General features: G+C 40.5%; 1 protein-coding gene and 1 long non-coding RNA gene across 2 annotated transcripts in view; both read left to right on the top strand.

The window, feature by feature from the left end:
- SLC35F1 (solute carrier family 35 member F1) overlaps positions 1–23,885 on the top strand; it is a 243,299-nt gene that overhangs the window by 88,668 nt on the left and 130,746 nt on the right. The gene's annotated exons all lie outside the window — the stretch shown is intronic.
- On the top strand, positions 10,250–20,762 carry LOC308193408. Its single transcript, XR_013949612.1, has 2 exons — positions 10,250–10,722; positions 20,162–20,762. It is a non-coding gene; the product is annotated as an uncharacterized lncRNA (long non-coding RNA).

Genomic DNA, 23,885 nt, shown 5'->3' with positions numbered 1-23,885 from the left:
AAGTCTGTTTGGAAGTATTTTTTTCAAGTTAATACACCAGTTATTTCCCTTGTAGTTAATTACTTTGTGAGGTCTTGACTAACTATTTAAGTGGTCCTGGTTTAAAAATAAAAGGTCATGTTCTATTCCTTTTCATTGTCATTACAAAACTTTGTTCATACCAGCAACATGTATTACAGATATGGTTAAATTGTTTGTGTTGCTTATGTGAACACAGCTATACCACAACAAAGACATTTTATACCAGCTCTTAGTATACAAAGAAGAAAATAACACGTATTAGTACAACTGCATCCACAGGAGAGAAGGTTAACAAATTGAACCGAGCACGAAGAGTACATATAGACCACATTCCCCTTGATCCTGAAACTTGAAGACACGTTCTCATGTTATAAGAAATTAAGCTAGAGAAAAAGATCTAAATGTCAACGGGCAAAAGGACTTTAGCAAATGAAGCCATACATAAAACTTCTTGCTGTGTTATTTCATGGTTGAGACATTGCTCTTTCCTCCTGTCTTGCTGTCAGCTGGCCTGATACACTTTTGTTCTGATTAATAGTTGTACCCTTTCTGATCAGACAGACATTGCTGATCGGCACTTGCTAGGTAGGGTGCATGGCGAAAAAAAATTGCCATTGCTGTCTGAACGTTTAGGCACAGACACAGTATGGTATAAAATGGAGGAAAAGTCATCTCTCCCCAGGGCTACTGGTGACTGATTTGGCAGCAAGCGTTTCTCAGCCTGTCAGGTGGCATAGCTGTGCCAGCTTCCTATCGCACTGCTCCCAGGACTGGATGAGAAGTGTCTACAAAGAGTGATGGCAAATGATGGAAATGTCTTGAACAGTCAGTCTCCAGTATCCCAAGTCTTTGTGGAACTCCTGACTGAAAGTTGGTTTTCCTTTTCCTTTTCCTTTTCCTTTTCCTTTTCCTTTTCCTTTTCCTTTCCCTTTCCCTTTCCCTTTCCCTTTCCCTTTCCCTTTCCCTTTCCCTTTCCCTTTCCCTTTCCCTTTCCCTTTCCCTTTCCCTTTTCCTTTTCCTTTCCCTTTCCTTTTCCTTTTCCTTTTCCTTTTCCTTTTCCTTTTCCTTTTCCTTTTCCTTCTCTTTCTTTTCTCTTTCTTTTTCTTTCGTTCCTTTCTCTTTCTTTCCTTTTTCTTTCTTTCCCTTTCCCTTTCCCTTTCCCTTTCCCTTTCCCTTTCCCTTTCCCTTTCCCTTTCCCTTTCCCTTTCCCTTTCCCTTTCCCTTTCCCTTTCCCTTTCCCTTTCCCTTTCCCTTTCCCTTTTCTTTTCTTTTTTTTTAATTCAGAGCTGCTCCAATCTTTGTTTAACACTATAAATAGCTTATAAGACCAAAGAGCATGCAATATAATTTGCACTATGTGAATGAAGATTTACACCAGTGCAGACATAATATTGTAGAATATTTTAGAATTGTCATTTACTGTAAAATTTTATAAAATGCTTGGCAATAGCATCTCTTGCTTGTATATTTTTATGTAGCTGGGTTTTCTCTCAGGGTTACAAGTGGCATCATCATTTTGAACTTTAGGTGAGGCAAAGGCTGACTGAGCTGTGCTGAGGAGGACTGCAGGGACAGGATTTGCAGGGGACAGACATGCCAGCAGCCCCCACTATCTTCTGGTTCCTTCCCACTGAAGACAGAGTAATGCCATAGACAGAGTGACATGACCAAATCTTTTTAGATTGTAGGTTTTGTCGTTTTACTTGATTTTAAGTCCATAGCTGGGCTATTTCCAACATCCATGGGCACAACTCTCTCACAAGTCCAAGAGCTTGACTTCTTTATTCCGCTTTCCTCTTTCCTTATTCCACCAGCACCTAGCGGCATGGTAGGTAATGCAGTAGCATCGGTCGTTGTAGGTTCGTTCTTGCTGTCATTCTTTCTCTCAGTGGGAGGACTGTCTTACAAGCCTAAACAGTTCCTAAAAGCCTGACCCTTAGGTTAGAGCTGAGTTTGGACAGGTGTTGTGTGTGTCTGGTTTACAGAGGAAATTCTCATCCTTATCCCTTACAGATACTGTCATCTTATCATTGCTGCCTGCCTCATGGACCCCGTAAAGTTTGCAGGCAGTCTGGCATGGCTAGCCAGTTTTTCAAGTGTTCTGGTGGGACTTGGGACTTGAAGGTCTTTGATTTTATTGTAGGAACGTGTATGGCAAGCAGCAGAAGGACATTTGGGGAGTGGGTTGTAACTTGACATCCAAACCAGTAACTATGCTGCAACATAATTATCACTTGTTTTCTGCAATGATTTGTTCCTCCCATGACTCTGCCACAGTGCAGGGACTGACTTATGGTTTAGTCAAGATGAATTAAAGGGGATCTGAGCTGTATGCTCCATGCTATGAAGAAAAATACCACAGAAAACAAATGGTCCATTAGACAAAGGAATAGCTCAAGGGACCCCTCGCTTTACAGCCTGTCTGAAGCATCTTGAAATGGCCACAAAGATAGTTTTATTTTCTTTTTATAACTTAATAAAAAATGAACAATGGCTAATCCCTCAAGTGCCTTGGGGATTCTCTTAAATTCCTATATAAAAATGTTAATTTTAAGAAGTGGGAAATATAAGGCAGGAGTATGATACATTTATTGAATAGGGCTGTACAGTTAGTACAACTTCACTGCCCATCTTCCTTCTCAGATTTTTAACTGTACATTTTGGGCACAATATACGCCTCCTTTCTTCACTCTTCTCAAGCCTACAGGGAACTTCATGCCTTCCTCTAGAGCCCGGTACAGGCAAGTCAAGGGAAAGAGGCCAGCTGAAATTTGTGGGTAGAATCTTTTTGCTTCTTAAGGCAGCTTTTACGTAACATGGTGATCGTACGTGTCTTTTGTGCCAGTTTAAGGGCACTGGCATTAACCCTGGGTCTTTTATCAGAAATCAGCAAAGGTAACGTGCAGTAAGGAACTCAGGCTTGGGAAGTTTTAAGTCACATTAACCTGCAATCAAATTTCTATCTGCTTACCTGGAATGGAATATATCTTTCAATGATTGTTGAAAAAGTTTGTTTCTGACATTTTTGTAAATCATAGATCGTGTTTTACTCAATAAAACCTTTCTATTTTGTTAGTAATGAGACAAGTATATAAACCCATATATGAATGTTTAACTATTCATGGGTACAGCTCTGCCCATGAGCAACATGGGTAAAGGCTTTCTGTGATCGTGCACAGCTGGATCCCAGACAATGTTATGTTGGGCCAAGGCACTGAAGGAAATTTTTGTGATTAAGTCAGTGATGGACAAATTATAGCTATCAATATTGTGGAATATGATGCATGAAAACAAGTCAAATAAAAGCAAATATTGAACAAAAAGTGGGGTAAGTGTTATTCTGTGTGTTCAAAAGAACCTTCAAGTCATCATCCAGAGAATGCAAATTTGGGAGATATATTTGTCATGTTGTCATGAAAAACCTTGAAAAGCTATTTACAAACATAGGTGAGGAACTACAAGCTGTGTACGCGGTGACCTAGGTAGTAAATCTTTGCAAATTAATGTGCAGAAAGCTCCTATTGCCTTGCTTTCGCTTCCCAAGTGCCTGCTCCTCCACATCCCTGCCTGCACATTACAGCCCCTTCCTTCTGGCAGTTGCATTATTTGCCCGCCTGTGCTCTCAACCAGAACACTGAACCCAAACTCAGGCCCTTTTATGTTCGCTGTGGCTGATCCAAAGCAGGTGTGTTCAAAAGATATATTTAATATTTTAGGGAGAGTATTTTAAGACAAGAAATGTGAATGTTGAAGAAAGAGGAGGCAATGTGAAAAGGCAAATAGATATCTGTGAAGAAATTTCACTAAAAATTTCACTAAAAAAGTATTTCACTACACTAGCTGAAATGCAATCAGTCGGATTAGGACTGGCACCACATTCAGAAGTTATTTACTCTCTGAGGATATTTATCATTAGCACTGATAGTAATTTGGATTCTTCTTCAGATCATACAGTGGGCTACTGAGCATTAGTTTTAGCAGTATAGTAATAATAGAGAAATAACTGCTTAAACCCCCATTAAGTGGAAATGTAATGCTCCCTTCATGAAAAATGTAGCCATTACTTTTATGTTGGTATCTTTTTAACATTATTGAACTGTACACTAGAGACAGCGGTCCCATAAACCACATTTTTCCTGTAGGAGCTGTATGACTTACATGACTGCAGCCCAGTCTGCATTAGAAAGTGTAATGAAAATGTTAAAATGACTAATGCTATAATTAGGTGTGCAAATAGCACCAACAGGAAAACACTGAATAATCTGGCATGTGTGTTTGTGTGTGTATGTATACATACAATGTACAGTCATCGTCTTTGGTTAGTTGCATGAAGCCTCTGAGATCCGGTTAGTAGATTTTCTAATGTGATACTGTCATCTAGGTACGAACTTGGATATTGTGTTGAGCTGGGACCTATATACAGACTTGCATTTCTTCATTATATAGCAACGCACTTAGCCAAAAGCAAAGAAAGTAGTTTAGTTGCATTTCACACGGCAGAAATGAAAATAAGTTTGTTCTCCAACAGATATTATTTTTGAAGAATTTTTCTTAATTTTTTTTTTGTCTGACTGAATGCACTCCTAGTCTTGGTTTAGTCTTGCACTCCATTTCAAAGGGCTTTTTCTAGTTCAAACCTCCACACGCAATTAAACAGGCAGTGATACACCTCTACATTGACCTGAGTTCAGAAGTACACTAACAAGTGACATCTGGTAGTTTTAAAGCACTCATTTGGATTTCTTTAATGTCATCAGGTGTTGAGATATTTTTTAATTAATATTTATTTTGTAGGGGTGATTTTCAGATTGTCAATCTTTCTTTTTCCTTTCTTTTAAATGAAATGGTTTTGCAGAAGCCCTCTTCAAGGTCAGCAGCGTAGCAAGTTAGTTCTTCAGGTATGTTCACTTAAATAAGGACAAAAAAGCAAGATACAGCTATAACAATGTTCAAAAAGAGAAGCCTATAGTACAGTCAGTCCTTAGAGAAGCAAGTCTGGACTCTAAATGGATCAATCAGTGAATAAAATTACAGTGAGCGCTAGAATTATCAAAGCTGTTACAGGAGTAGCTTGAAAGTCTGATTGAAACTGTGGTCATTGCAGGTTACAGTTTTGAAAATGAGCCTCTCTCTCAGAAATGTTTTTGCAAAGAAACACTTTGCCCCATCACCTGGCTAGACACAGGCATCTTTCCTGAGAGGATGGTGCTCCTCATCTGAGTCTTGCCCATTCTGGGGCTGATATTTACATGCCAGAATATAAATGCAAATAAGAGAACATGATTCAAAGCAGCTCTTTCCCATGCTGGGCAAGCCCAGTGCTGTGCAAGGCTTTCTTCGGCCTTAACCTGCGTGTCCTTACTGAATGTATGGACTCCGAGGTGCAAGTAAGCCAAAGTACAATAAAGCAGGCAGCTGCTGGAAGGAGCTGTGAAACTCAATGCTAGCATTTCTTGTGATTGATCTATAGCAGCTTTTCTGGTCCTAATTAAGCTATTAGATGCTGAGCCAAGCTTGAAATGACATGGAAGTGCTTGCAGCATATGCTGGTGATTGCTCTGTGATTGAAATGGTGATTGAGAAGAAGGTGGGAGGCTGTTCTGTTTTGCCTGGGCTTCTAACCATTTCTATGGCTAATGTGCATTGCAGCCCGGAGCCAAAGGCTCGTACAAAGTCCAGCCCTCAGTCCTTGCAGCATCTTCCCAGCTGGGGCTCATCTGCCGTGGCTAGCACTGGTGGATAAGAAGTATTGATTTAAGTATTGCCATGCAGTAATACACAGAGTAATGCTTTCGTAAAAGTTGGTTACGCTACAGAAGGCACTCAGAACAGTGCCTTCAATAGTCGGGGAGAACTGATAGACTGCCATTGGAAATTTTGGATTACATTGATTTTTGAGCTCTGGGTGTGTGAGGCGCGAATGATTGTTTGTTTGTTTGCTTGTTTGTTTGTTTGGCAGTGCTTGTTTTCAAGCAGGCTATTACAGAATTTCCTAAAACCTATTTCTTTGTGCCTGTGCCTAGGGACACTCTAGCATGGTCAGACTTGAGGTTTGCATATGCTGGCTTTATGCTCCTCCTCTGCTGTGCAAACCATCTCGGTCCCTTCTGCAACCGACAGCACATCTGCTCATGAAAGAGTTTACCATGAGATAACTCCTATTCAAGTTACTGGAACATTTTGTAGAAATATGTCAATTGTATTTAAAGTTTCGGAAATAAATTACTCCAATCATTCCTTGAGATTCAGTCAGCACATTTAATCTATAAAATTACCTTAGTGGATATTACAATATTATCTTACAAAATACATATTTAAACATTCCCGTGGGTTCAGAATTGAATATTTTGCAATTACTCTCTGTGTGAAAATTTTGAGATTTCAGTCTTTCTCCCCAAATTTAAATGTCTTGACATTGTCTGGGGAATAAATATGGTTCTTTCTGACTACCTGCAGATTGTCACAGTTTTTGCCTTATCATCAAAAGAGCCGTGTTAGTTGAGTGTTGAAATGGGGAATTTTTCTAATAGAAAAGCCGGATTTCATGATTATTAAGGAGCATTGCATCTCCACCTTCAATATTTTTTCCAATATATACGTACATTAATGATTTAACAGCTATATTGTGTATGCATGGATGATCTTAAAGCATACATCAGCACATTCATTGCAGGTGAGTGTAAACTATTACATTTATCTCTGCTACATCTGTAAGTTGCTTATCTGATCAGCAATAATTTTATAACTTATCAAAAATTTCTTTTTTTTTTTTTTTTCCCCAACAATCCTGATTTGATAGATCTTTCCTGCTCAGGAAAACGCTTAAAAATGGACTTAACTTTAATCCCTCACTTGAACTTAATTGCAATGAATACTGCCTGATATTGAAGGTACCTTCTTGAGGATCTATGATTCCACCAGAGACCCAGTATGTTTTGGTGACTTGATACACCTGTGTTAACTAAAGAATGTTTTCTTATTCTTGATTTTCTTATTCTTAATGATTTGTAATAGTATTCTCTCACTTATTAAAATAAATAAATAAATCAGTAATTGTGCCCACACATGCTGTGGATAATTGAATCTTGTATACTCAGGACATTTGGTGTAGAACCAAGAGTAAATTTTGGTTGTGTAAAGAAAACTTTTGTAAAGAATGTTGTAAAGAAAACTTTTTTTCTTTAAACAAACAAACAAACAAACAAAGACAGCAGAGACACAGAAAAGTGAGCATCATGTATTAATGGGACATTTGCCAGTGCATGACAGTAACAAATCTTTTACATCTTTCTCCAACCTCTACCAGGATTTCTCTGAATTTTTGGCAGATGCTAGTTGCATATTTTTGGAGCGTCCTAGATCAGATGAGTTAGTATGCTGCTGCTTTCTCATCTCTTGAGTCAATGTAATAAAATTACTTATTTTAGAGACTTGCTCTAGCAGATAGCTTTTCAATTTGTCCAACAGCATAAAAATAAACAGTTTAATTCTAGACAGGAAAGCAGTCATTCAGTATCTTTGCATGTTAGTAGAACGTGTTCTACAATTTACAACTTGCCATATTTTGACAGAGGTATTTATAGTAATTATTGTAGGGAGGTGAGTTTATTTATTTATTTTTTAAAAGCTCCTGGAATACTTGGATTCAAAGGAGATCTTAGCTTTCTTTTTTAAAAATGAAAATATCTACATCCTTATTTTTAAGAAAATTTGGAAAACTTACTAGGAACCTGACAGATTTTTTTGCCTTTAAAAAAAAAAAATAAAAAATTCTTATTTCTATATTTGGAATTAAAGATTTTACAATAGGGCTCAAATCAATGACCCACAAACTCATCACCAAGCTTTATAAGCTGTCTCCTAAATAAATTTTAGCAAATAACATGAAAGATGTAAATACTATAAATGTTACTGTTGCAATATTAAGCTTCTAAAAATTAATGCTAGCATGAGAAAGCAATGCCAGGCCTTTCATCTTTGAGGAGAATTGCTCACAAACTCTGTGAAGCTTGATCAGGAAGGTGTCAAATGGTATTTAAGGAGTATCAGCCAATGATCTATGTATAAAGTTATTCTTAAGGATAAATGTGTAATTCCTACACATCTTTTGTCTTCAGTAGGATTTCTAAGTGTACTTGTCTAATTGATTTCATATTTTTTCAGCTGGAATAATGACCAAATTCTATATGCAATGACATCCTGAATTTATGTTAATTTACCCACATTCTTCATTTCATCCCACACCTCAATGGCTTTTTTATACTGCAACAGCCCTGATGCCTTTAGGAAATTCTGTTTGTTTCCATGGATTAACTTTATACCCCAGCATACCTTTAGAAGGTACTTGTACCCTCCTGAAAGGTACTTAGTGTATAGAAGATCTATCTTTGGCATTAAGGAAAAAAAAAAAAGCGCCATAATAGCCATTTCTATCAATGACCACAATTTAATTGTGTCAGAATACTTAGCATTTCTATTTAAGTCCCAAGAGTAATCGTTAAAAGATTCATGGTCATGTTTGGACTCTTCATGTTTTCAGAATAAAGCTTGAAAAAATTAACCATAAAACTTTCAAAAGGTGGAGAAAATAATAATAATAACAGATTGAATATTTTTGTTTAAAGCTTCTTGATTTTTGTAGCCAGTCTTTTGGTTTTGGGAGGTCTAACGCCTAATTTGAATGCTTGGTGTTAGAAATACTGTAGAATAAGAAAACCGGTACTGTTCCAGTAGCTACTCCATCTCTTGCTCTCTGTTTTACTCAAGAATATTTGCTGACAGGCTTGCCCTGTTTCCTTTGCCTTCTTTCTTCTATACGTTTAAAAATTACTACATGCATTCCCACAGGCTTCTTTGTATTTTTCCACAATCCCCTGTTGAGAGTCAAGAGCTGTTTATGGCCTAAATGTCAGACGGGTACGCGCACACAGACTAGCTAGCTAGCAAGCGGTAGATAACTTTAATGGGATGACACTTTAGTGTGTAGATTTACTTACATGGGAGAGTATATACAAATCTCATTTACAGAATTACTCAGCTGGCAGCAAGCAATAGCTGATAAACATGCAACAAAAATACTTGACACCAACTAAACAGAATATGTTAATCCACAAAATAAACAACACTCAGGTACAAGCTTTAATAATCATCTGAAAAAAATTACCAATTACACAGTAATTATTCCAGAGTGCAGATTTAAACCCTGTTGTGACAACTTGGAGGCTTTGGATATAGACAACTAATGAATTTTTTTGTGAGGCTGGGAAGTTGTGGCACAACCAAAAGCTTCTGTGCCCTTCAAGTCCTCAAACGATGCTGTCTGCCAGCTTGAGATGTCGTGACTCTCCTAGCTCCAAGAGTGTGGAGCTTCAATCATCATTGAAATGTGGGTCTCCCTGCGAGTGGGTAGGACGGTTCAGGATGAACCACACCGCACCAGTGACCTTCCAGCTGTGATTACAGAGCATCAGCCAACTTCTGGGCTCTGTCAAATGTCTGCTTGCTCCACTGGGTCTAGGAGGGGAAGGGGGAAATCCAGGGCATTCCCAGTGGCACAAAATGATTCGACAAGACGTTTGGCAGGCAGGAAGATGCAAGCCATCCGAGTCTTCCACCCAGGCATGGAAACATCAGTTTGCACCAATAGAAGCTGCCTGTGGGCTTTATGGAGGAAAAAAAAAAAGCAGAGGTAAGGAAAGTGCTGCAGAGGTGGAGCAGAGTAGTTCATTGCACCACCAGAAAGAAGTGCTATTTCAAAAAAGTAGAACTGAAAACGAGCATGGCCACAGAAGTAACTTTTACAGCTCACTGTTTGGGAAAGCAAAGGGCTGACAGAAGTATTTATCATAGCTGAATCTTTTGTAATGTAGATTTAACCCTGACAGACCTTGTGGTTAATTGATTTAGACCTCGAGGAAGACCTCAATTTAGAATCTGCGGTTGTTTCCTATTTCATACAGCTTGTTCGAGGGATGAAACCTGCTTCTGTCAGAAAGTCCTTAATTTTATTTGCTCAGCTTCAGAAAGCCAGTAAAATCTGCTGTAAAAACAGAATTTGCAAATGAGCTCACTTGGCAGGGTGAGCTTTAAAAAAAAAAAAAAAAAAAAAAGCAGCACAGGTGGGCAAATGCTCACAGCTGATGCTGGGGTGCTGCCACATTTCTCAGCACTGGGTTAACACACAGTGGTCTTCTCTGGGTTGTCCTCAGACAAGAGCCTAAATTGTGCTCAGAAAGAGCTTAAATTGTGCTGAAGGGTTGAAAGCAGAAGTCAGTGTGTGGCATTTTTAAAGCTGCTCCCTCCAGCCAGGGCTTGTGCACTCTGCTCCAGCAGCTGGAAGGAATGGTATGGCCCTTGCGGTACTGGTGGCACCATGTCACTCAGCGACTATAATCAGTTGTTCCCAATGAGCTGAATTAGAGACTATAAATGAGATGTTGCATAGCCTTCAGCTAGTGGTGAGAATGCTCTGCTACTGACTGTAGCAAGCATAGGACAAGGAGATGTACAACGCTTAGCATGTCTGTCCAGAGTAGTTTACTGAGAAAGTGCCACACAGTGGTGGAAACAGAGGGGTTGGGATGCTAGAAGGTGTCTGGGGTGGTTGGATTCAGCTGCGAGAAGCTGCTGTGTCTGGGTCAGAGCCTTCTGTCTGTCTGCAGTGAGGAGGAACTGCATAACTGTTCCCTGAACCAGAGCAAGGTAAGGCTGGAAGATATTGTGTTCTCTTCAATATCTTTGTCAACAATCTGGATGAGGGGATTGAGTGCACCCTCAGTAAGATCCCAGATGACACCAAATTGGGCGTGACTGTCAATCTGCTTTAGGTAGGAAGGCTCTGCAGGAGGATCTGGATAGGCTGGACCAATGGTCTGAGGCCAAGTGTATGAAGTTCAACAGGGCCAAGTGCTGGGTCCTGCACTTGGGACACAACCCTATGCAATGCTGCAGGCTGGCGGAAGAGTAGTTGGAAAGCTGCTAGTTGGAAAGGAACCTGGGGGTGTTGGTTGATAACCGACTGAATATGAGCCAGCAGTGTGCTCAGGTGGCCAAGAAGGCCAACAGCATCCTGGCTTGTGTCAGAAATAGTGTAGCCAGCAGTACTGGGGAAGTGATTGTCCCCCTGTACTCGGCTCTGGTGAGGCCGCACCTCGAGTACTGTGTTCAGTTTTGGGCCCTTCACTACAAGAAGGACATGGAGGTCCTGGAGTGTGTCCAGAGAGGCACAATGAAGCTGGTGAGGGGTCTGGAGAACAAGTCTTATGAGGAGCAGCTGAGGGAGCTGGGGTTGTTCAGCCTGGAGAAAAGAAGGCTCAGGGAAGACCTTATTGTACTTTACAATTACCAATTTACTCTTAAAAACCTTGAGTGATGCAGATTCTCCAGACTTCTGAGGAAATTGCTCCTGCTGCCTCCCCTTCCTTATCACCAGAAATTCTTGCTGTTGAAGGACCATGCAGACGTGCCTAAAGTGTAAAGTTTGCCTGGCTGTGAGGCCTGCTGGGGTGGCTTCTGAGCAGAAGACACCCCAGGAGGCTGGGCAGGTGAAAGGAGGTTGAAAAACTGAGGTTGGTCATGGGAACCTCACTTGAATTTATGTGCAATTTGGTATTTGGTAATGTTGCTGTTGTCACTAGTATTGTGGCTATTGTTGCCTGTCCTCTCTGCTCGGATTCCCTGTTGATCTCCCATCTTTATCTGGCTTCAGCAGCAGTAGCTGGAGGGAGGCAACAAGTCTCTTCCTTGGGACTTTAGCCTGGTGTGAGCACAGGTGACTGCTGCTGAAGTCCATGCTCTGTCAGCCTTACCATAGCCAAAAAACAGGAAAATCAAGCAACTCCACCACAGTTTTCCGTCCATAAAATGATGATAGTCCTGTCCTTAACTCACGGGAGCTTTGCTAGGCCAAGCGTGTTGAACGTCCAACCAAATGGCAACGATGGACCTGTAATAGGCAGTGTGGCTGCCTGAGGAGTCGGTGGCTGTTTGGCTACTAAAAGCAGTCTGCACAGTGGCATCTAGCGCACACCAGGAAGAATTACAGATGTCCAGTGACCCTCCGGCTGAGCCTTGTGTCACACAGGGATGGTGCAAGCTGCCTTTGGGGAGGCTGGGGGGCCCATTTCTTCCTCTCATTCTCTGGCCCTCCTCTGGAGCAGAGGACCACAAGTTTTAAGGCAACAGGGCCGCTTGGGTACCACAGCAGAGCTGAGGAGCTGGTTGCCCTCCTGCCCATGAGGAGCGGGGCCCAGCAGCAGACCTAGGGTTTCCAACCTGGGGCATGGCTGGGCAGGAGGGACTCCCCTGAGGTGAGAGGGTGCTGACGGGTTGGAGAAGCGGCAGGTGTTTTAGCTGCCAGGCATTCGGCATCTCAAACTCACAGCAGCGGCACGTGCTCAACTCTGTCCTTGCTCCCACTGAAACGTCAAAGGGTCTGGCCTAAGTCTGGACTCAAAATCCAGTGCAATGCCATACCTATTCCTTTTCCCACATATAAGGAGCAAAAAATCAGCATGTAAAATGGCAAAGGAGAGGAACCAAGCAATCCTGGGTCAGCATTCTCATATTCAGGGAAAACCAAAACCAACAGTGACGCAAATGAGAAATCTGAGGAATCAAGAACCATTTGAATTAGGTACAAATGGAAGTCTGTTAGGTACAAATGAAAGTCTGTTTCTGTTTGATATTTTGTTTCTTATGTAATAATCTTGATAGGTATCATGGTGTGCATATTTGTATGGGGACCGTGTATGCTCATTTTCAAAGGCAAAAATGTGTGAAATATACACACATCAGCATTCTCATAGCAAATTAAGTGCAGGTCACATCTTATTAAGAATTTACTTTTTTGTTGTTGTTGGGAGGTTTTTCATGTATAAAAATATTTACTCGTGCTCTAGACAAACATATGATTGGAAAGAAAGAAGTTTTCCGCAGAATAAATATGTTTATGTTAATAGAAGACTTAATTCCACTCTTACTGAAGATGATGATAATCTTTCCATTGTAGGAGTCTGAGCAGGATTGACCCTAGAAAGCTTCAGTTCTTAAATGATCTCTTATTAATGACAACTGGTAAAGCAAATCCTCTTATGGAAATACTGGACACTCTTGGATTTTGCCCTAAAGAAGTGGGAGCATCCATGCTCCTAGCAGCATGGATAATTGACCACATCCTTCCTTATTCCTTTTCCTTTTCTGTGTATTAGCTACATGCCCAGCTTGTAGGTATTGGATGAAGCCTTCAAATCCCATTGATTCTGGCTGTGGAGACTTGAGATACTTAAGTGTACAAATCAGAGGCACATAGCACTGGAAAGGAAGGAAATAATAAGTTTATCAAAAATTAAATTTTGGTTGTAAAAAGAATTGTTTCTGAATTCAGTTGGAATAATCCACTAGATAATTTCATTTTTAAAATTAAACACAGTGATGTTTAGGTTCAGTAAATTGAACATGAAGGTAATATCTCCCTTCTGTATTTTTTTGGTAGGTAGGAAATAAGCAGTGAAGTATTCAGGCATTGCTCTTTTGTCTGTATGATGAGATTCGTCCCAAAGGCTCCTAGCTTTCAAAACACTGCTTTATCTGAACATCTCTGGCCCTTTCACACTGTTCCTGCAAACCCAGTTTTCCACCACCTTGTGCTGTACATGTCCATCCTGTCTTTGTGACAGCAGGGAAAGAATGGAGTCTAAGCTGAATATTGCTTTAAGGCAGTTATGTCCTTGGGCAGCAATATCTGGTTAAGAATCTGTTGTCTCAAGACAGAGAGTGCTCTGAAGAAGATTGTCCATATCTGTTTCTCTTTTCTATACACATCTAATTCATTTGCCCTGTATGATCCATGAGGGAACTTCTCCTAAGCGAAAGGGGAACACAGTGCTTTGGGGAAGTGTTTCTTCATACAGTCTGGGTAAGATATACTGAAAGGCATGCTTCGCTTCTGAAAGCAGAGGAGGAAATCAGACCCAGTTTATTCTGTTTATTTGTCTTTTCATTAAATGATCATCAAAAAATTAATGGATTTTATGGTAAATGATCAATCTCTTTTGAGGTCTTGATAATCCCTTTAGCTATATCAGATTGGGTTTTGGAATGGTAAATCTAAGTATTTATTTATGAAAGATGAGGAAAGATATTTGATAATATTAGATGCACAGATGAAATGAGTTTCTGGTGGAAACAAATTTTAAAAGACGCTGTGTTTGTGAATTGAAACTTGTATTTTCAAAGCTCTACTTGAGATCACAAGTAAAATCCTCTAATTTCACATGAAGAATAAGAGCCTCAGCTCTGCAACAAGAACTCTCAGTCGTCAATAGCTCTTGGACAAATTGTTTTCAGAGCCTGCACAGCTCCACTTCATAGTAACTGCTCTTACTTCAAGCCTGCACTTAGAGCATCTGCAGACGCCCGTACTCCACTTTTGACTGCAGTTAGCTAGGATAAGAAAATTAATTAAGTGGTGCCAAATGCTAAGTTTATGTGCAAGGCTTTTCCTGCTGCTTTTCAGTGTAAGCACTGGCTACTTCACACATTCTGCACCTCCTTTCCAGTTCTCCTGTCTAATACAGGCATATTCTCTACTGCAAATTAAGATTAGGTAAATTTTCACCAAAAAAATGTGCTGCTCTTAATTAAATAATAACCAGAACAAGCATGCACAGCCCTTCCAGAATCATACTGGGGTGGGAGACCTGTTCTTATTCATAATTTCAGCAAGGAAGAGTCCCAACTGTGGTCACTTTTTATTCCATCCAAGCCACAAGTGTATGTGAGGATGGCAGAGGTAAGATATGGCAACAGTGTGCACCACACCAGCAGAGTGAAGGCCAGACTGAGCATAACTGGGACAAGCTCGCTGAGAAACTGTCCCTAACAGGGCGGGTAGCATCTCAGCCACTACTGCAGGGGAGTCTGGGTAGGGTGGGAAAAGACATAACCTTAATTAAGGTTATTTTCTCTTTAGTAGTAAAATTGCAAGAATCTCATCCCGTGTTCTTGAATACACATTGCCCAGTGGATTCTAGGTTCATTTTGCAATGCCTTCTTACTTGGCTATTTTAATCTCTCTTCCTCATCCTCTTCTGAAGGCAGTGTGGATATTAGGGTAGATGAAATGGGTGTCTGAGTAGTCCCTGGGGAAAAAAAAAAAAAAAAGTGTGAGACAGAAGTGCTCAGAGCGAACATTTCTCTGACTCCTGTGAAATTAATCTTCTGCGTCTGCTGGCTTTTTTGGCAGATAGAAAATTAGGACTTGAAATGTAAGGAGATTGCAGACTTAGGATAATACTGTCCATTTATTCAATGCAATGAGAGTCCAAATCAAAGCCTACTGGAATCTGGACAGATGTTTCATTACAGTTATGAGATAACTTCATATGGAGGACCAAATTCTTTAGTTTGCATAATCTGATGCTTTTCCACTGTTGTCAGATAAGTAATGCTATTTGTACTCTGTGTATTTGGTCCATACTTGACAGGATTGTCCCCTGGTTTCTGCTTATGAAAACTGGGAGGAGTCTGTCAACATCAATGAAGCTACAGCCATGCAAAAACAGTGTAAGGGGGTGGAGAGCTGCAGCCAGTAATTTTGGACAGACTGTATCGACACTGATGGGTGCAGAAACAGGGGTCAAGAGCTGGCAGAGCAGTACTGAACAAAGAGCAACCCTGTTCTGAGGCAGTGCTCTAACTGGGATGGGCAGCCACCGTGGTTCTTCATCACCATCACCACCAGAAAATAAAAGTCTAGTCACAAATTTGCTGCAGGTGTTGCGTGGATTGGATTAAATTAAGAACAGAAGCCAAAATTAGCAAATAAAAATATCATGCATTGCATATATGTGAAGTGGCTTTTCAGAATTTGTCTGAAGAAGGCATTAGTTTGACTATAGCTGCTCAGGGTTTCTTTCCATCTGTAGCTATCGGATTAGACTGTGCTTTTAGCCCATGTGCTGAAAATGACCAGTTTGGTGTTCCAAATTCATGTGTTTGGCCAGCTCCTATTGTATCTGGAAAAATGAGCTTTACTTTCTAAATTATAATGAACGTTTAATATTTTTTTCCTGTACTACAAAAATTATGCTTTTCATAGCGTTGTTGCATTTGTTGTTTATTTACTTCTTTTCGTTAGAAGTCAGGGCCCTCCCCCATGCCTGCCTACATGCCAGCTCTCCAAAGCAGGCATTTCGACATTGACTGCTGGAGCTTTCTTTGCCTGTGAGATCCTGAAAGGGAACGTCTCTTGGGTGTGCTTTTTTTTCTTCTTCTTTTCTTTTCTTCTGGCTACTCTGAATGCCTGAGTACAATCTGGCTTATCATGAGGATATTTTATCTTGGTGTTGACAAGTGCCATCTTCTGTGCTATTGCAAGATTTTCTATGGGGGATGTGGTGAGAAAATTCAGCTACCTTGGGGAGTGGATGAGGCTCTTGAGTTGCAAGTGTCAGAGCTGCTGTAGATGCTATAGATGCTATAGGAAACCACCAGGTGGGGGAAGAAAATGGGTCCACTTCCATTGCACGCCTGCAAAGCCCCTGGAAAAAATACAGCAGGCTTTCTTAAAGTTCGTTGTGACTTGTGGCAACGTATGTCGCTCATGAATCTCAGGCCCTCAGAGAGTATGGGCTTTAGAAATGTAATGATAGCTGTGTTTAAAAGGCAATAAAAACAGATGTAATGCTAAACTGGAAGTAGGGAGGAATTTCTGTCAGAAAGCATATCAAAAGCTGACAAGGCCAGGAAAAATAGCTGCTTTAAGAAGAATCTGAAGCAAGTGGAGAGGAGCCGAGGTTCTGGATGAGAACAAACATGCTAAAATTTTGGTCTCAGAAGACTTTAAGGGACTATGCTTTCACATTGTCATTGCCTGCTATCTGTGGTTACTTGTGTGGTGGCACGTTTAAGGGTTGCTCGCTGGCTGTGCTCTGACACTGAACACAGCCTGTGGAGCAAGTCCACGCTCCCACAGGCAACGTGGGGCAGGGCATGCGCATCCAGCCCACCTATGTGTCCCTTCCACAAGCAAAACTGTTGTCTTGCTGTCACTGTGAATTGACTGAGGTGAAGTTTTCGCATTGGGTTCCCTCTCCCTGAGGTTGTGTTATTGCCCAGCAAGCCGCCCCAGCCAGGAAAGCTCCAGTTCTTCCCCTCTGGCTGCAGCCAGACCCCCTCCTGCACCCCCTAAGGGCAGTGATGGTGGTCTCACCACCGCATAGCAGTAGCCCACAGAAATAAAAAAGAAAGTTCAACCAAAATACCGTGTCCTGTGAAGCCGTTCACTTTCCATCATTAATGCTTTAGCTGAAACACGTAGTAGGAATTTAAAACTTGATTATTGACAGTTGTATGTGCCTTAAGTCTCATGTGCCCAATGTAGGACTTTCTGGTGGGCCTTTCAGAGAAGGTGCAAGTCAAGGATTTGTGCAGCAATTCCTGAAAGCTAAGCTGGGCACTACAGGAAAAAAGACAGCTCACTGACTGCCTGTTCTGAAACAGCTGAACCAGTCATCACGCACATGGCTAAGGTATATTATACAAACTTCTAGTCTTTCTAATTTTTTCAATGTATAGTAGGTTCCACTTCGTAATAATAACATAGGAGATTCAAACAATTTCTCTGCACTTCTTGAAAGGTTAAAATTTAATGTTTTATCCTGCCATCTGTGGTATGATATTGAAACCAGTGGGTATACTCCTGCCATGTCTTATTGCTTAATTGTGTCACATCAGTTGCGAAATCGGCCAAAAGATGTAGCAGAACAGATGTAGAATTAGTTCTTGATTTAGCTAGATAAAGGGCTAGAGAAAAGAATAGAGCTGGTGCTCAGTTTCTTCTAAAGCAAGCTGGCCACTCGCAGACAAAATGAAGGGCATAGCTTTAAAAAGTGAGTTGAATGAAGCCACTATGCACAACTGTCAGAATACTGGATTTCTAAAGTTAAATCTTTTTGCCTCAGGTATATTTCAAACTGCAGATTTTTTTTTTTTTTTGCACAGCTATGTATAGTGCTCTGAATGTGCAAATAGGACTTATTGTGTAATATACCAACAAGACAAAATTTAAGGTCTCTTAGTACTCATTGCTTCTGGTGTATTATTCTTCTGTAGGATAACTTCAGGTACATGCAATGCCACCTGTGAAGAGGAAGGGTTAGAGTGATCACATTAAAAGGAATCTCAAATATGACTTAGAAATCCCATAAACCCACGTGTGAAAGGAATTTTAATGCACCCAAAGGAATAACCTGACCTTCTATCACTCTCTGAGCTGTTGTTGTTGTTTTTCCTATATGTATCTTTAATTCTGCATCATGCCATAACCTCAGCGGGGCATAGCGTAGATGCCTGTGTCCAGGAAGGATGGTGCAGCAAAGCTGAGGAGGGATCATGCTGCACTCTGTCACATCATAGATGTGTGCTCTAACCTTTAGCTTAGCAGACTGCAAGCAGGCAACTAGTAAATTAGGGCCCTCTGGGATAACCTAAATGCAGAACTGGGGTTGCCTAGAGAGCTTTGCAGATGAACAAGGAGGTGGATGTCCAACTTGGCATGAGCCGGGTGCGAAGTGTACTAAGACTGAGCTGTAGTTTGAAAATGAGCATTCAGTTTTGTCTCATCCTGTTTATTAGACATACATATATAATTCCTTAGGCCTTTGGAGGTCTACATCATCCTTACTGTATATCTTTGCTGCCTTATACTTTCTGATCCAAAAGATTTCTCCCAAGACCCTCAGCTACCCTCACTGCCTGGCTAAGGGAATTATTCCTGCTTGCTTTGTACCCAAGGCAGAGCTAATAAGCAATGTCTGCCCTGGTGTTTCAGCAGAGCCTCTGTGGCTTAACAGAGAGTTTTAGTGCTTGCTAATAGGACAGGTCATCAGGGAAGTTGTGCTCCCCTGTTACAGGCAAAAAGAGAAGAAATCTGTGATTTTATTCATGTTTTTTCCTTCTGAACATCCATTGGTGAAGTCAAAGACCCTAAGACTGTCCTGCTTAACAAATGGGGGGGATTTGATACGGACTCTATTTATTTTCAATAAAAAGGCAGCCACAGGTCTAGAGCCACCTGCACGTCCATCACAGAACACACACACATTGCAGTGTGTGAACAAAGTATCGTTACATTAATCCTTTCCGTGCACAGTGTATAAATCCTATCTCGCAAGGTCAGTTAATGGTCAACAAAAGTAAGAAAATACGATTTTTGAGTTGGATGAAGTTGAGATCGTGTACCTAGTCATGGGCCCTATACACGTGAAGTCTGATAACCTGTCCTACAGTGTTGTGCTTTATAAATTGTGAAAAGGAAGCCAGCTGTTTAGGAGCTGTGTTAGCCACCAACATGAGTGCACCTTGGCTGTCCCTCGAAATCCATCCTTAAACTGCCCTGAGGGTACCCTAGAGAACAGCAACGTTTTATCAACGTGTAAACTACACATAGCATTTATCACAGTCATCTCCTTCAGAGTATGAAATTAAAGGCTTTTTTTGTTTTTAACAAACAGTTCTAATTATTAAAGTGAAACTTTAAAACCATATTTTCATCTATTGGCATATTTCAACTGAGAGTTATGTTTTCTTCTATATTTAGTTATTTTTTTTTGCTTTTTTTGGTCCAAGAGTGAATAGAGATTCATGTTGGTCTTTTTAATAATGAGATTTGTACTGTAAGAAATGGGAAGATAAATTGAATTTAGATATCTAGTGTGCATATATATGTAGAAATACATGCACACCCACATACGTATTGTATACAATGTCTAGCAGAGATGTATAACCAAAAATATCATGAGACTGTAAAAGATTGGGGAGAGGGGAAAACAAAACAACAACAAAAAAAACCCACAACATTAGCAGAGAAATTACGTTAGCATAAGGGAAAGAATTTGATAAATAACAGTCAAAAAAAGCAGAATTGAATTTCATTGATAGCATATACAAATATTTGTTCATGTCTTTAGGGCTTTGACTACAGAACTTCAAAGTAGCCAAGTTGACAGTAACTGATTGTGGGGAAGGCAGGTAAGCTGAGGAGTAAAAAAGTTGAAACAAGTGGGGGGGGAAAAAAAGTGAAAACAAGTATTTTAGCTGACAAAAGCCCAGGGATGTTTACGTGATCTTCTCAAAACAGTGTCCCTCTGCAACATGAAAAAGATGATACCGCAGCAAGAAGATGGGAGCGTTGACAGCCAAGATTGTAAATAAACTCTTCTGTGATCATCATCAAGTTCATGCAGTTTTTGGAAACTATCTCAAAGTATGCAGCCTGATGCTGGTAAATTATCAAAGGAGGATGGCCCGATGCAGTGAGACTCCAAAGCAAATCTTCATCCTGCAGACTTCATTCCTTCGCTGGGGCAGAGAATATGACAGGAGAAGCCTTTCAGGGACTGTGTGCATCTTTTTCTAAGGATAGTTTTAACGTGTTTCTTTCATCCTAAACTACTGAACAAATAAAACTGCATGTAGGAAAACCAATCTCACAGATAAAGGCAATGAACCATGAAGAGAAACCCTATTCCTTCAAATTTATTGAGGATCAAATGTAGATCTCTTTCTTTATGTCAGATAATGCCTTTCCATTCTCTCTGAGCAGTCAGGACAGAGTAAAGGTTTCCAAATGGAAATCACAGTGCAATGCATGGCAGTACTGTGAGCAACCTGATTGAATCTGGCTCTGGTACATTTATATATAGTTTGGAAACACACACTTCATTTACAATATAAAACATTTCTGTTAAGATAAATGGTGAGGTTAAAATAACCATCAATGATATAAAGGCTTCTACAGATGCTTCCATTTCCCTCCTTTTTGCATTTGCCATTACTTAACTGTTTTCCCCATTTCTTTTCAATTTTTAGAGTATATGTATATGAATGTATGATGAAAGCTGTATAATATTTTGCTGCATGTGTACTTTAAGAACTTATATATATATATGCGACTGTAGACTGCAGCATTTTCTGAACTGTCTCTAACACCTTTGGGAATTCATCTTGCACTTTAGTAAAAGAGATTTACTGTTCCTACCGGGACCTCTGAGAAAGAGGGTGATGCCATTTTAAAGCAGGTTCCTCACACAATGAATAAAGCCCTAAGGACTTGTAGAGCCAATAAACTGATCGCCTCTTTCCCCTTTGCAGTGCCATGCAGGGGTATTTTATTTCGTGTCACATCCAAGCATCCAAGACAAAATTATGCTGCAGCAGTGTATTATAATAAAGGAATTTAGTTTGACAAATTTGTTTTTTAAGTGCAATTTTCCTCCAGTCTCCTCATTTATTTTTCTCTCCTGTACATAGAAATTGAAGTACAAGAATATTAGAACATAAACCGTTATTGTTTGGTGGGTATCAATATAATTCACATGCAGCAAAGATTAAAGTAGCATGACAACTTTGCTCCTGATATCTGATTATGCTATACATCCTGGCATTAAAGATTCAATAAAATGAGAACAGCCATTAAAGATTCATTGGTACACGTGAGTAGGGGTGCCTTGGTGCCACCTTTTGAGGAGTTATGCAGCCTCCTTCTCCGTCACTGAAGACACCACAGAGGCTGAGCCATGAGGGGCTGTTATTCATTACAGCCTTGCTAGCTGAATTCCCTATCAGTTTCAGCTTTGCATAGTCTGTATTTTTCTCTCCTAATTGGCTTTGTAGTGCTCCTGAGTGCTGTTCAATAGTTGCACATCAGAGGTGGGTAATGTGAATGGATTTTAATAAGGTGAAGCTATTAATACCTATTTATGTTTCAACCGTTGCTGAAAATGTTTGGTGTTCTAGTGGATTAAAAATGTTACACATGCAAAACAAAAATTGGGCCAAGGCCTTCCAAGTAGGGTGGTCTGGTGGTAAAAAGGGAGAAAAGGTGTGTGTTGAGTGAGTGCTTTACAGGTCAGGAAACCTAAGACTCCCATCCTCCTCATCTCACACGTAAGACCATGAGGGATTTCAGTGAAAGTGAGCTATTGCTGAGGACCAGAACTGGAGGCCAGGCTGTGAATCTCAGTATCACCTATATCTACAGGGAGCTGGGCTTTGGGGGTCAGCAGCAACAGCTCAGACAGGCTTTTGATATACAGTAGAGGTGATTCAGAAAAGACCCAAAAGAAAGATTGGAAAATATTAAAAGGAAAGATTTGATGAATTCAGTGCACTCAGTTTAGCTCTTGCCTAGACTCAGCAGCTGTAGAAATTCATAGTCTAAATATAGCAGATGTTACTAAAATTCTGTGGGAACTTGCAACAGCATTCAAAGGGGGGGAAAAAAGGAATATTTTTTTTTTCTTACCTCTCTCTTGTACCCAATACATGCTGAAAGGGAGAAGCCATAGGGAGAAAAGATGATAACCTACTTAAGGGCTACCTGTAAGCAGAGACCTAGAGAGCAGGAAGTAAATGGTAGGGAAATGTTTGGGCTAGCAAGGGTGGACAATATCCACGAGCAGGTAAATGAGGGAAAATGCAAACTAGAAATTAGATGCATCTTTTGAACAGTGCAAGCAATCAGATATTGATACAGTTTATGGTGGATGTGGATTACTATCGCTAGAAATTTTAAAGTCAATGTTGGATTTTTATTTTTTATTTTTGGAAATGTCATCCTTCAAAATTAAAGCCTTTGTGTATGCAATGTTTTATTTTACACGCTGTTATCCACTTGGTACAGATACATCTATTCATCTATTGCTGAAACCTTTGTATTTCTTTTTAGGAGTCTTATATACTTCAAAAATGAATCACTTTTTCTAATTACTTGTAATTAATGCTTCTGGTAAATGAATGGCATGCCTGATTGTTTTTCTGTTTCCTTGCTTGTTTCTTTTACCAGAAATGTTTAGGAGAGATTTAATGTATTCATTAGCAAGAAGTTAACATTCATTTAACATAATTACCATCCTTCTCCTAAGTGGAAAGATTCCCTTTTCAGACCAGAAAGCCTTGCTTTGATGAGCAGATCACAACATGGGAAGACTGACTTTGGGGAGACAAGAGAAAGGTGCCAAGAATTGCCTGAGGAAGGGGGATGGCAGAGCATGGCATGAAACAGGGAGAGACCTGGGGAACAGTATATGCAAATAGGGGGTAGATGCAAATACCTCCTTCCTTTAAACATTAAAATGTCAAAGGCGTATTCATCCAGTAAAATCATTACCTTTCACCAAGAGCAAAAGGAAAATTCATAGTTTTGCTCACTGAAATATTGCTGTGTTCCACACAAAGAGCTATTGTTGCTAACTGAAAAGAGAGGGCTTCATGGCTGCGTAGGATTCACATTGCACAGGGAGCAGTCCTGTTTCATTTGCTGATTCTCGCAAGTTGCCAACTGGCAATTACCTCAAAAGTCTCTTCATTTTTTCTAAGGTGGACTACAGCATTCTTTTGAAGTGCTAAGTGAAGTCAGAAAGCCTAGATGCCATTTAGATCACACTTAAAGAGTAAATCTGGGTGATAGACTTTGTATGTGTAGGTGCGCTTCATTGACTGAAATCTCAGACTCTTCAGTGGTGCCCGGCGACAGGACAAGAGGCAAGGGGCAAAAACTGAAACACAGGAAGTTGCAGCTGAATATGAGAAAGCCCTTCTTTATCATGAGGGTGAGAGAGCCCTGGTACAGGTTGCCCAGAGAGACTGTGGAGTGTCCTCCTCTGGAGATATTCAGAACCTGGGTGCGATCCTGTGCAGCGTGCTCTAGGTGGGCCTGCTCGGCAGGGGGATTGGACTAGAGGATCTCCAGAGGTCCCTTCCAGCCTCAGCCATTCTGTGATTCTGTGACTGCTGCCAGTCATTCATCCAGGACATGGTTAACCAGTTGTCTTTCCTGCTATGTCATGTCACTTCGTGTTTGC

Source organism: Anser brachyrhynchus (assembly GCF_964034855.1).
Source record: "Anser brachyrhynchus genome assembly, chromosome: 3".
Lineage (NCBI taxonomy): Eukaryota > Metazoa > Chordata > Aves > Anseriformes > Anatidae > Anser > Anser brachyrhynchus.
This window is presented reverse-complemented; position numbering and strand designations above follow the sequence as displayed.